General features: G+C 41.3%; 1 protein-coding gene and 1 pseudogene across 2 annotated transcripts in view; one reads left to right on the forward strand and one right to left on the reverse strand.

Moving 5' to 3' along the window:
* The window catches only part of LOC122079321 (WD repeat-containing protein 53), an 85,257-nt gene that overhangs the window by 10,776 nt on the left and 60,163 nt on the right, over positions 1–14,318 (forward strand). The gene's annotated exons all lie outside the window — the stretch shown is intronic.
* Positions 1,680–11,060, reverse strand: LOC122078879 (annotated as a pseudogene).

A 14,318-nucleotide genomic window follows, 5' to 3' on the forward strand; every position in this document is an offset into this window, starting at 1 on the left:
GAACTTTGATTCTGGAAAATCAGATGGTTGGAACTGCTTCAAACTGGGAATCGATTACACTACAGGATAGACCGAGTCACTCCTCCAAACATGAGACACAACTGATGGTTTGATGCTGAGTAATTGAAGTAACAAGAAATTGTACCAGATTCTGCCACAGCTTGTAAAAATTCCTTCAATAACTTTAATGATTCCAATACTCCATGAAAAACCAAGGAACTGATGATAAGAACCCTAGTATTTTGTCACAATATAATCAACTAGGGCCTGAAGAACATATGAAGCAGCATTAGGTTGTTGCAACTCTTGAACAGAAATAAAAAGAGACTCTCAAAACCAGAATCGATTGGGTGATTGGCTATTGATGCTTTGGTACCATGCAACTTGAGAGAATCCAACAGTAATCGATCAGAACAAGGTAAAGAAGTAGCACAGAGAGAGAGAGAGAGAGAGAGAGAGAGAGAGAACTGAACCAGTGATAGACTCAGAATGAGAGTTCTATTGGTGGACAGGAAAAGGAAACAAGCACAGACTAGGAAACTAACTCCCTAAAGTTCAACAGCAGTTGGACAAACCCTTCTCTCCCTAAGCAAAGGAACTCCATTAAACCCTAATCGAGACACTTTCGGCCGCCGCTCACGGCCAGGCTGCTCCCCCGCCTCTCACACTCCCATTCTTCTCTCATCCTCTCCTTCTCTTGCTCTCTCTCTCTTCTTCTTCATTCTGTCCCTCTCTCCCTCTCTCGTTTTCCTCACCTCCCTTTCTCTGCTTCTTCATCCTCTGTTGGAGCATCGGCCAGGCTGCTCCCCGGCCTCTCACCTTCCCTTCTTCTTTTCTCATCCTCTCCCTCTTGCCCTCTCTCTTCTTCTCCTGCTTTCTCTCTCTTTCTCTTCTTCATTCTGTCCCTCTCTACCTCCCTCTTCTTCCTCCTCACATCCCTTTCTCTGCTTCTTCATCCTTGGTCAGAGCATCGTCTTGTTTGGAGTTTCGACTTGGCCCTGTCTCGGCTCATTTGGTTTCTTGCTCGGCCAGCAGCCTCGTCGCCTCCAGTCCTGGTTGCCTGGTCTCTCGCCAGTCGCCTTCTTGCACTGCCACTGCTTGGTCTCCATCCATCACTCATGGCCTGCAGACTTTCAGCCGCCGGCCCCGCAAGGCCAGCCACCCACCTGAACAGCTTGGTTGACTCGTTTATGCTGATTTTCTGCCTGCTGCATGGTCAGCAGCCCGTCAAGCCGCCAGCTATGCTTGACTGGCAGCTGCTTTGTTGTTGCCCTGCACAAGGCTGGCGCCCCACCGCTGTGGCTGTCACCTCCACTAGGCCAGCTGCCCACTTGGGCGTGGCCCTCCACAAGGCCAGCACCTCGCTGCCGTGGCTGCCCTATTGCCGGCGGTGCTCTCTTGATGTCTGAGAAGATGAAGAGATGAGATAGTTTGTTAGGCTTTGTGGAACCCTACCTGGAATTGATTTGGTTGCCTTTGCTTGTCATGAGCTTCCTTGCTTGTCTTTAAGCCCATGTGGGCTTTTCAGTTTTAATGGACATGTTTTTGAGTCTTTAAGCCCATGTGGGTCTTGGATGTAATCCTTTATGGGCTTTTGTTATCCTTATTGGGTTTGTAATTTCTGCTTTGGGACTGTATTTTCTCTCCCCCTTCTTTTAATGCATTTATTATTCACAAAAAAAAAAAAAAAAAAAAAAAAAAAAAGAATCCTAAAATAATTAACCACTAACTAGACCTTTCTCATGATAGGGACACAACCCCTGTCGTGAGTAGGTTCAACATACTTGATGCAACATTGAATAGGTCTAATAAGGGTACAAATAACATCCCTATATAACTTAACAGTTGTGAACATGCTATACTTGTTTACTGGGCTTGGATGGAACAAGCTTATGTTGCACTTTCTGGGAGATATTTCACGTACTCAGTGTTCATGTGGCAGTTGAATTTTGTAGAGAAAATTGCATTGCCACCCCCGAACTTTGGTCTCTATTCAATGCCACCCCCTGAACTTTTCGAAACACCAAAGACACCCCCTATAAATTTAAAAAATAACAAACACATCCCTGCCATTAGTCATCCCCGTTAAGTGATTGAATGATTGTTAGTTAATATGTTAAATGCCCAAAACACCCTCTCACTCATGGTGAGATTACTATCTTACCCATCCTTCCATCATCGTTGATTCGGAGTGCATTGATCACGGATTTCGGTGCCGACTGGGTGAGCTCTGGTTCACGATCATGATCTCTCCGATCTTTGGCTGGCTCAGAGTCTCTCCGCCTTGGAAAATCTCCTCCACCTGAGGGAAGAGCTTGTGGTCCTTGACCCCCAAGTAACTGTTCGCTAGAGTCTTGAATGCAAAAAAATGGCAGGAAGGAAAGTGTATGTGGATGTTGATTCTTCCATGTCTCTGGATGGCATGTCGATGTGCTCTCTACTGGTCATGGTGAACACCATCAGCTGCTCTTCCCCACAACATGAGAATTCCCATCCATGAAGTTCAGAACCCCGAAAAACTAACCGCCGTCGATTTCTCGCTCAGGATTTGATTGAGATGCTCGATGAGGATAACAGATCTGCTTGTAGTTTGTAATAGAAGCATCTTCAGATCTGAATAATTTGATGCTTTGGAGAGATCGACGTTGTAGATGTCGTAACAAAGGAACTTTGATGGCGGCGACGAATCTCAATTTTTCAGTGCCCGATGGTCTGTACAACAGGTAGCTCCGCTTCCAGATGCGACCGAGTTGATTGTATTACTGTTTGGATTTGAGAAACGACTCAAGATCAGACTTTACCTTGTTCTTGATATCGGAATCCATGGCGACGGTGTCGAGGGTGGACGGGTGGGTAAATGGCATGGATTTCCATCGTCCGTCGCCATTGTTGTGAAACCCTATTTCGGCGTTCGTGTAGAGCTTCACCTCCTTCTTCCTCGTTTCAATCTCGTTGGTTACGGAGTGGATGTGTTGCACGTTAGGGCGGATGGGTAAGATAGTAATCTCACTTTCTCACCATGAGTGAGAGGGTGTTTTGGGCATTTAACATATTAAATAATAGTTATTCAATCACTTAATGGGGATGTCTAATGGCAGGGATGTGTTTGTTATTTTTAAATTTAGAGGGGGTGTCTTTGGTGTTTCGAAAAGTCCAAGGGGTGGCATTGAATAGAGACCAAAGCTCAGGGGGTGGCAATGCAATTTTCTCAATTTTATATTTTGTGCCTTTGAGTTTGAAAATGCATAACTTCTGGATGCAAACACATGCTGTGCATACTCGTCCAGACGAGGGATGAGATGGGTTCCTTGTGCTTTGTGGAGGGAGTGAGTTGCCACCTAGATTTAGGGGATCGAGAGCCCCACATGATATGTTCATTGATAACTATAATGGTCTTTGTTCTGGTTGGCTGCAATTGTTATCAGTCTGACCATGAGATCGGGTCAGGATCAGTTAAGGTCTGGGGAAGGGATTAGGCACTCTGGTCCACCAGTTTAAAACCTAATGTAGGGCTAAGTCACAAGTGTCCTAATCCCCGGCAGGATCTCATATAGAACCCAATAAATCTTGGATCACGTACATAACCAAAACAATCAAGTCACCATATCACAACTGGTCAATCGATTGGCAAGAAATGGGCTTAGAAATCAGAATTCAAAAGCTATATTTAAAGGCTTGAATTGGTTTAGAAGTCCCATCAAGTGGAGGTCTAAGGAGGTGGAGTAACCCTCAAAATCTCAGGTTCGAATACCAAACAGATACTGAATTATTCTATATCTTGAATTGGAGATTTAAACATAGAGAACACTATAAATAGACCAAACCAGAAGTTGAATCAGCTTCCCCTCACCATTGAGTAGTCTCTTTTGGATGTAGATTTGATCCCCAAAATTTGAGCTTCAACTGATGCACCACTTGTGAGATTGATGGGCTAGGGTTTCAGCAGAAGTACCCCTCCAAAACAGAATCGCAGGGTCTGTTTTGAGCAAGATTCAAAATCTTGTTTCGTTTCGAAATACCAAAATCTCGGAGAGTTGCATGTATTTTATTTTATTATTTTATTATTTTTTGACTCAGTTGCTTGTTTCGGTGGTCAAACGGCCATATTATTACCTGAAACTTGGTGGGGAGCTTGTTTTAAGGTTAATAAACATGTTTAGAACTTAAATTTGCAAAAATATTAAGACATATGGTGTTTTAGAGTTGCACCCTTGTTTGGTAGCAACCTTCGAACTGTTCTAGAGATCTTATGAAATATTACTAGAACAAGACATAGTATGAGAGTAAAACAAGTAAATAATGTATCTATGTCATGATCAAAACATACCTCAACATTAATTAACTAATATTTAGAGTACTAAAGTAATATACTATGCAACTCCCTAACTCCCAACTAAAGTCCTCCACTCCTGTCTTACTCTGAAGTCCCAAAGTTCCAATATGGCAATATCCAAGTCCCAAGCATACTAGTTATACAATACTAATCATAATGATTGGCTACTGGAAAGAACTATGACGGCTTGACTGGATTTTACGCCCACTATGATGGAATCGACGTATATTTTCATCTGACTGCACCACAAATGCATATCACGTCATATTCTAGATCTTCAACTTGGAGTGATCTTCAAAGGATTAGAGGTGATGATGTGGCAAAAAATTGATTCTTGCACTGATTTTGTACCTGTACAGGAAAGAGTAGCGGAAATGGGTTGAGACAGTCGAGTTGAGGTCGAAATTCTCTCCTTAAGCTTCCGGTTAATACTACAGGATAATATCTCCTTTAGCTTCAGTCGATATAATGTTATATGGGTGGTATGTGTACTTAAACATGCTGGTACAATGGACTTAAATATCCCTAAATACAGGCTAAATATGGGCTTGCTTTTGGAGCCCAACCGACAGACCTGTGCTACATCATTTCCTCCCCACTTTTTAAAATGAAAAAAAAAAAAAAAAAAAAAAAAAACTCGAGTTTTTGTTAGTTTAATACTAATCTTGGTGTTGTGCAAATGTAGCTTCAGAAAAAATAAGAATTTTGGTGGCTCCTTGAGGATACGAATGTAATTTAGAAGGTGTGGAGTTTATGCTTCAAAGCACTTTGGGGGAATAATAAATTTTATGTGCTCAACTTCGACATCTTTAGACATGTCCATGAGATCGTCTATAAATGACCTCTTCAAACTTGACCTCTATAAGTTCTTCCATGTCATTTACAATCTCCTCAACAGTTGGAGCCTCACATAGAACATTGTAAAGATTTGAGAGCCAGAATCAAAGAAGAGGGAGATGAAGAGATTGGTGTAACGTGGTAGTCACAAGATTATAGTTGCGACCTCCCCTTTCATTCAATATATAGACTACCTATTACATAATTATAACCTAAATAGGAAAGTAGAATGATCAAAAAAGGGAACTAACTTAGCTAATAACTACCCTATACCCAGTAGGAAACTAACTACTTGTATCAAATATAAACCCACAGTATAGAGGTCTATGGTCACCCATAGCCCTCCAATTGACACTTTCACTCATACACTCTAATACTCCCCCTCAAGGTGGAGTATACATATAGTAAAAGAAAGCTCTAGCTTGGACCAACAAGAATTTTAATGACCACAGAGATAACTCCAATCAACCATCATAAAGCCATTAGCAACACCAAAAGCGACGAAAATCCTTCTAAAAAGGCACTCCAGTCATAATTGTCAAGGTATCGCCATGGCGATGACTTGGCGTCTAGGAGCTTTGCCTGGGGCCTAGACAACAGTCGCCTTATTGCACTATATGTCGCCTTGTGTTTTGGTACTTATTTATACCAAATATCATTTGTTATTTCATTTACTTAAGATATTTTTCATAAATAAGCAAATACCCCCTATTTGAATCTAATAAAAATAGTTTAAAAATCAAATTCCAAAAGGATATAATGTTGACTAGGATAAGAAGTCTAACCAAGTCTCAACTGCAAGAACTTTTAATCAAAGAACAACCATAATCAGGGAGATTTTTTAATCAGAGGTGAACTGAAGTTTTCACTAAAAGACAAAATCTGGGAGATTTTTTTATGGAGGGCCTGTGGAGAAAGGGAAGAAATCCCTGAGTGAACTCAGAGTTGCAAAGGAGAAAAGAAGAATCACACAAAAAGGGGTAAGCAAACCACAAAGTTTCAACCAATTAATTAATTCATCATTCAAAATATGTTTAATACCTTGGGTTACATGCCTTTATATAATAAACTGAAATTAAAACTTACCTAATAAAATCTAAAATAAAATTAGCAACTCCTAATTTGCTTCCTAAATTCTAACTAATGAAATTAGAAACAAAATAAAACTTAAATTGGTAACTCTCTAATTGACTATTAACTGCCCAAATTAAAAGATTGCAAATAATCCCAAACAAAATAAAATCCTAGAGATCCTAATGAATCCAAAAATCTAATCGGACCCGGTTCATCTCGGTTGAGGTTGCCCGAAGGGTCAATCCGGTTCAACAACATCAATTCTGCATCAACTCCCCCGATGTTGAGAAATTAAAGAATGACAACAATAAAAACTCACGAACGGAGGTGGATTGCTTGTCGTCTGTATTGCGAGCAAAATCTATGATGTGAAGCTTTGGAGGTGCATTCAAGTTTGGAAAATCACAGAGAAGAACAAATTCATGATGGTGAACAAGTGGCACTGCATTGATGTCCTCCATTACTTGATCCACGATTTTCTCTCTTTCTGTTGTCATCACTTGTTCCACAATAGGACGGTCTTCCACTTGTATTGATGCCTCTGGTTCAACTTGTGGTTTTGGTTCTTCTTGTAGTTGTACTGGGGGTATAACTTTCTCTGACTTGACCAATCCATGAAGATCAAATTTTTGACCCATGTGGTAAGCCTAGAGGGTGCACATATTGTTGTCAAGATCAAGAAAACTATCCCGTTTTTCCAACCAGCCTTGACCCAATTTTATGATGCGCTAAGGAGAGTCAAACACTTCACAAAAAACACCATCATAATAAGGAGGAATAGAAAATTCAACAAATACATTATCCTTTGGCTAAAAAATGATCTGATTGGTCATTGACAACATATCCACCACAGATCTGGAGACAAAATTATCATTTAATCGCTCATCAATTAACAATTTAGCAGGCTTTCCATTGGGCAATCGCACTCTGAATTTGAACACAAAAGGTTCCATGACAATAATAAAAGGTCCAAATAAAAAGATTGCAAATAATCCCGAACAAAATAAAATCCTAAAGATCCTAATGAATCCAAAAACCCAATCGGACCTGGTTCATCTCGGTTGAGGTTGCCCGAAGGGTCAATCCTGTCAACAACATTAATTCTGCATCATTTTTAATATCTCAACAACCAGTGGTCAGAAAAGGCTCAGACCAGGATCGAGTTCCTCCTTGGGTGTGAGGAATCTTAGGTCAAAATATCAGCCAAGGCTGATGAAGAAATAGGCTTGGACAGAATTCAGAAATCCCTTCACAAGGACCCTATCGCTGGACAGAATAGATGCAAAATAGATCTAAATACTGGAGCAGCAGATCAGCAATATAACTCCTTGAATACCTTAGAAAAGATGAGAGAAATAGATAGAAGAGACCTCTTGGACTTCACACCGTAAAGAGTCACCAGATCAAACACCAGTCTATCACTTTGATCACACATAAAGCACACTCATAAGAGCAAACAACAACATAGCTTTTTTCATTCATAAAATCGTGGGCGTTGTGGGAGCCCTTCTCCTTTATTTATAATAATGATGGGGTGATTACAAGAAATAGAAACTACATTTAGTTTCCAAAAACTGAAATAGGAAACTAAATAAACACAAGACCTCTAGTTACTAAAATTAAAAATAGAAACTAGGTACTGAAATTAAAAACTAATTAGGTACTGAAATTAGAAACTGAATAACCCTATCTAAAAAGGAAACTAATGAAAAAAAGGAAACAAACTAGTAATCCCATATGCAACCTTAAAGCCCCTCTTTTTGACCCATAAAAGTGGCCTATTACACTCCAAACCACATGGACTGAAGGCCCAGCACATATACAACCCAACCCTAGACTTATTCCTACTAAAACAAGTTTAGTTTGGTGAATAATCTACATCAGGATAAAAAGTCAACCCCCTAGTCCAAGAACAAAAATTGGATTTTCGTTATAGGGGCGATTTTCAACTTTTAAATGCTGGGGTTTTCTTAATTATGAAAATTTTATATATCCTATCAAGTTAAAACATTGCTAAAAACCAAAAGCCCCGTAAAATAATCTTTTGTTTTGAATATACATAAAATTATTTTCATTTAGGTGATTTTAACAGCATTTGCTCACTTTAAAAGAAGTTTGACTAGAATATAACTTTGTCATTACAACTTGGATTTAAGTAATCTTATGCTTGTTGGAAAGCTGGTTTTATGTTATACCTAATACAAAAAGTCTTATGTAAAACTAAAATCATTTGATCAGTAAAACTTATTATATTTATGACTTAATGTCACTTAGCGTTGATTTTTTATGATTTGATGTAGCTAAATGTTGATTTTTAATGACTTGACGTGACTTAATGTCGATTTTTTATGATACAAGCAAGGATTAAAGTATCGGTATAGGTTGTTGTATCGGTCTGCTAAATTTAAGATACGTATTGGAGGGTATCGTATTGTATCGGAGATACACTAACTCACTAAGATATGTTGAAGATCAAGGATCGAAGCCATCAAATCTGAGGCTGTTTATCACCTCAAGGGTATCTTTCTCCTCCCCATCTCCCCCCTTCTCCCATTCCTCATCTCCTCAACAAATTTATTCCTGGGGATCTCTCTGGCCTTCAGGCTATCCCCCCTGAGGATGAAATCCTTTCTGCCATCCTCTCTCACAAGGCCAATAAAGCTCTTGGCCCGGATGGCTTCACCATGGGATTCTTCTCCTCCTGCTGGAATATTGTCTGTCAGGACCTTATTCTTGCCATTCGCAACTTCTTCAATCCCAGTCAGATCAGGGGTGTCAACCACACCTTCCTTTGCCTCATCCCAAAAAAAGAGGGAGCTACCACCATGAATGACTTCAGGCTTATCTCCTTATGTAATTTGCTTTATAAATTTGTGGCCAAGATTCTATCCAAAAGAATCCAAAAAGTCATTAATAGTTTGGTGAGCCCAAATGAATCTGCTTTCATTGCGGGGTGAAGCATTGCTAACAATATCCTACTTTGTCATGAGATTGTCCGCGGTTTTGATCGCAAATCCCACTCCTCTGCAGCTCTCCTTAAGATTGACATTTATAAGGCCTTTGACACTCTTAGTTGGGATTTCATCTCCTCTGTCGTTCTCAACATGTCTTTCCCTCCTTCCTTCGTCCACTGGATTCACTCTTGTATCCCTTCCCCCAAATTCTTTGTCCTTGTCAATGGCAGCCCTGCTGGTTTCTTCCATTCTAGGAGAGGCATCTGACAAGGTTGTCCTCTGTCCCCCCTTTTATTTTCCCTCGCCCTGGAAGTCTTGTCTAGATCTATCCAATCTGCCACTGACCTCCACCTTATCTTCCCCATTCCCAAATGCAAATCCCTTCTCCTCACCCATCTTACATTTGTGGATGATATCATAATCTTCTTAAAAGCTAACCCCACCTCCATTTCCACCATTATGGATACCCTTCATGCCTTTGAATCCATCTCTGGCCTTTGCATTAACCTGGTCAAATCCAACCTCTTCCTCTCTGGTATTTCCCCTCAGGCCCAGGCTCATCTCCTTGGCATTACTGGATTCTCCCTTGGCTCTCTTCCTATCAGATATCTGGCCTCCCCCTTAGCACTTCCAGGCTCTCCACTCATCACTGTTCCGCCATGCTGGACCTTCTCAGGAAGAAGCTCCAACTGTGGAAAGGCAGACTGCTCTCTTATTCTGGCTGATCACCCTCATCCGTTCTGTGCTCCAATCCATGTACCTCTATTGGTCTAGAATCTACTCCCTCCCCGCCTCCATTATTAAGATAATTAAAAGAATCTTCTGCTCCTTTCTCTGGAAAGGCTCTGAAGCCTCCAGATTCCCCCATCCCCTCAGATGGGATAAAGTCTGCCTTCCCAAATTTGAGGGGGGGGGGCTGGGCATTAGGAGGATCAAAGAGGTCAATTCAGTGGGCATTCTTAAGCTCATTTGGAAAATTGTTTCTAAGCAGAATGGGATTTGGGTTGACTGGGTTCATTCCTACCTCCTCAAAGGCCATTCCCTCTGGACCGTCCCTATCCCTCCGGATGCCTCCAGGATCAGGAGGAAAATCCTTGCCCATCGGCCTTTGGCTCTCAATGCCATCTCCTTCTCCATTGGTAATGGGCTCGCCAACTCCTTATGGATGGACCTCTAGCACCCTGTTGGTGTCCTCTCCTCCTTGATCTCCCCTAGAATCATCTATTCCTCCGACATCCTCAAATCGGCTCTGGTAGCCCACATCCTCTCTCCTCTTGGGTGGTCCCCTCCTCCCTCCCCCCTCCTCTCGATGATCTCTAGGCTTCTCTCCCTCCGCTCCTTCTTGGGCATAGAGGTAGAGTAGGCACTTAGCTCCCCTCATCCAATAGGATGTTTTCCTCTGCATCTGCTTGGTCCTATGTTCAATTTTCGGGTCCTTTGGTTCCTTGGCGTAATCTGGTCTGGTTCAAAGGCCACATCCCCCGTCACTGCCTTACTCTCTAGAGATGCCTCTCTCATTGTCTCCCTACCCAAGCCTTCCTCATTTACCGGCGTATCCCTATTTCTCCCTCCTTTTGCTTTTGCCCCCTTGGAGAGGAAGACATCAATCACCTCTTCTTCAAATGCGCCTTCTCTTCTTCTGTCTGGAAATTGGTTCTTTCCAATTGCTGGCCCTCCAGCAGATCCATCTTAGACTTTGACAGAGAATGGCTTTGGTTGGACATGACCTTCTCTGGCCCCTCAATTTGTGACACTATTGGGAAGCTTGCCTTTTCTGCCACCATTAGCCACATTTGGATGGAACGCAACATTTGTAGATGGTCGTCCAATTCTCGCTCATTGGACAAGATTTGGAATGCCATCTATTTTGATGTTACCTCCAAAATCCAAATCCTTCATCTTAAGCCGGTCCTCAGCTCCTTGAGGAATAGACATATCCTTGCCTCCTGGAACCTTCAGATCGACACCCTGCCCCCTCCCTTCCTTTGCTAGGTCCTTTGGTTAGCTCCCTTGGCCTCAGTTATCTACTGCCTTCCTGACTCCCTCTTTGGTTTGGCTGATTTGGCTTTGTTTTGTTTTTGTTTTTTGTGGCTTTGTTGGGGCTTAGCCTCCCCTCCCTAATGTAGGACTAGATTTGACAAGCCAAACCAGACCCAAAACTACAGGAAAATTAAACCAAAGAACAACCAACCCATTCCAACAATATAACAGATCAGATTAGGACATTCAGCAGGGCAACCTAGAACATTAATCAATTCCCAGTCAGTATAACATCAACCAGAATAGTAATCAAATAGTATCAGGCTTTGCAGAACTTCAAATAGACTCAAACCAGTCTAAAAACATGAACCATATGCCAAGTAAACAGCAGAGAATTAGTCAGATCTGTCGATCTCAGATCTGGGAAGGTACAACCACTAAAAGACAAAAAATAGGTGGTTTCTGATAACTTTAAATTGACTGTCCAGAAACAGTCTTAATCAGGGTCGATCTCCTCTTAGATAGAGAGGAAGACTCGATCAAAATTGTAGCCCAAAACAAGGCCTCGATCTACTCCTACAGGCAGGGGCCGATCGCTGAAATCTACAGAATTTCTAGACAAAAAAGTGAGGAGAAATACCTATATCGTGTAGCAGCAGCAGACCTTAAGAAATAAGCCAGAAAAATATTTGAAGAACAGTGGAGAAATCCACTCGGGCTTCACACCACAGAGTGTCGACCGGATCAAACACTAGCCCCTTGTTCTGTGATTAGACACAAAAAATCCAGTAGATGCATGGCAGCGACCAGCAGCAAGTTCTTTTTTTCAAAATCAAATCGCGGTTCTACTAATGAGAGCTCTCCTTTATTTATAATAATGATGGGGGGTTACATAAAATAGAAACTAACTTTAGTTTCCAAAAACTGAAATAGGAAACTAAAAACTAGAAACTCACCTAGTTACTAAAACTGAAAATAGAAACTTACAAAATAGAAAGTTCTTTAGTTACTAAAATTGGAAATAAAAACTAGGAAATAAGAAGTACTGAAATTAGAAACTAACTAACCCCATCAAAGCCCAACTTAAAAAGGAAACTAGTGAAAAAAGGAAACTAACTAGTAATCCCGTACTCAATCTTAGAGCCCTTCTTTTAGACCCATAAAAGTGGCCCAATACACTCCAAACCACGTGGACTGAAGGCCCAACACATATACAACCCAACCTTAGGCTTATTCCTAGTAAAACAAGCATAGTTTGGTAATTAATCTGCATCAATTCTCTCCATCTTTAAAAATTTTTCCTCGAATTTTGCAGTGATGAGGGGGGAACAACATGTGATTAGCAGCTTTGACCGTTCCCAAACAAAATTCAGGTTGCTTGTAGACTTTTGGAAGGTAGTTTTTAAGGCGTGGAGCTTTCTCTTCGAAGAACCATGATGGCATAACAAACTCTATATGCTTGACCTCTGAATCAATACCAACCGTGAATGTTGTATGAATAGAGTCATCAATGTTGGTAGCTTTCTCATGAAGGGTAGGAGGAACAAGCTCTTCCTTTTCATCATGAATCTCAAAGACTTGTTGTGGAGTGCTTTCAATCACTACCTCATCTTTCACGGCTTTAGTCTTATCTACTATGCTCTCTTCAATGTAGAATCCTTCAGTGGAGTTTTCTTCCATGGTTTCAGCCACCAAGACATTACTAATCACGTGAATGCCATAAGTGCCATCATCATTAGTATCTTCCTGGTCATAGTCATACCTACCAACATCATTATCTTCTTCCAAGGGGTATGGATAAAGATCTGACTCATCTTCCCCATTGGGTTCTTCAATTTCAGCCACTGCATTAACCCTCTGCTTATGTGGGCAAGACTTAGCAAAGTGTCCTACCTCTTGGCAATGGAAACACTGTACCTTATTATTACCTGTCATGGGTGCCTATCCTTTGTGATCAGCCCGTGGAGAAAAGGTGGCCTTTGGGGGTGCTAAACTATTAGGTTTAGTGGCTGGAAAATTCTTTGTGACCTCTCTAGCTTGATAATCAAACCTTCTACCAGCCTGTGTGATGAGCTCCTCTGCTCGTAGGGCCTTGTCAAAGCAATCACTCACTGAGTACACATCAACAACCCCAATCCCCCTGTTGATTTCAGTTCGCAATCCCAGTCGAAACCGAGATAATAGTTGCCTTTCATTCTCCCTTATGCCTGTGCGAGAATAAAGTGCATCAAACCTGTTCATGTACTCTGCAACAATCATAATCCCTTGATGAAGAGAATTCAACTGGTTTTGTATACGAGCTCTGAAGTTGCGTGGCAAGTATTTGTCAGATAGTTTAATCTTCATCTCCACCTAAGTGGTAGGTTCTCTGCCATGGTCTTCCAACTCATACTCATAGGTTCTCCACCAATCACTAGCAGCCTCAACTAGCTTAGCACGAGCTAGTTTCATCTTCAGTTCCTCAGGTAAGTCATAATAGTCAAAATAGTCATCCAAAGTCACTACCCAATCATAGAACAATTGGGGGTCATGTCTACCATCAAACTGCTTCAGATCGAGCTTGACTTTCTGTGAATCTCCAGAGTACCTCTAATATGTGGGACGTTCAGTCTCAAAGTAACCCCTCACGTGTTCTTCAAAAGTAAGTTGCACTACTGTGGTGCTCTTAGATTAGGGTTTGCTCTCCTGTTAGCCAACTGACCAGTTACATTCAATAGGGCTTCCACTTCGGGTGTTGTATGTGAATCACTAGTAGGCTATTATGGTGGGGTCTCTACAGTAAAAAACCTTGTATTCAGTTCAGCCTTCAATTCAGTCCGCAAGGCTTGCTGTTTAGCCTTCATCTCAGTCCTCATATTCTGTAACATCTCCATAAGAGAAGCGAGGGTGGGGGTGTTGTTCTCAGCCATGCTCTGATACCACTTAATGTAGGACTAGATTTGATAAGCCAAACCAGACCCAAAACTGCAGGAAAATTAAACCAAAGAACAACCAACCCCATTCCAACAATATAACAGATTAGATTAGAACATTTAGTAGGGCAACCTAGAACATTAATCAATTCCCAATCAGTATAACATCAACCAGAATAGTAATCAAATAGTATCAGGCTTTGCAGTACGTCAAATAGACTCAAACCA

This window comes from Macadamia integrifolia, chromosome 5 (assembly GCF_013358625.1).
Source record: "Macadamia integrifolia cultivar HAES 741 chromosome 5, SCU_Mint_v3, whole genome shotgun sequence".
NCBI classification, from domain to species: Eukaryota; Viridiplantae; Streptophyta; class Magnoliopsida; order Proteales; family Proteaceae; genus Macadamia; species Macadamia integrifolia.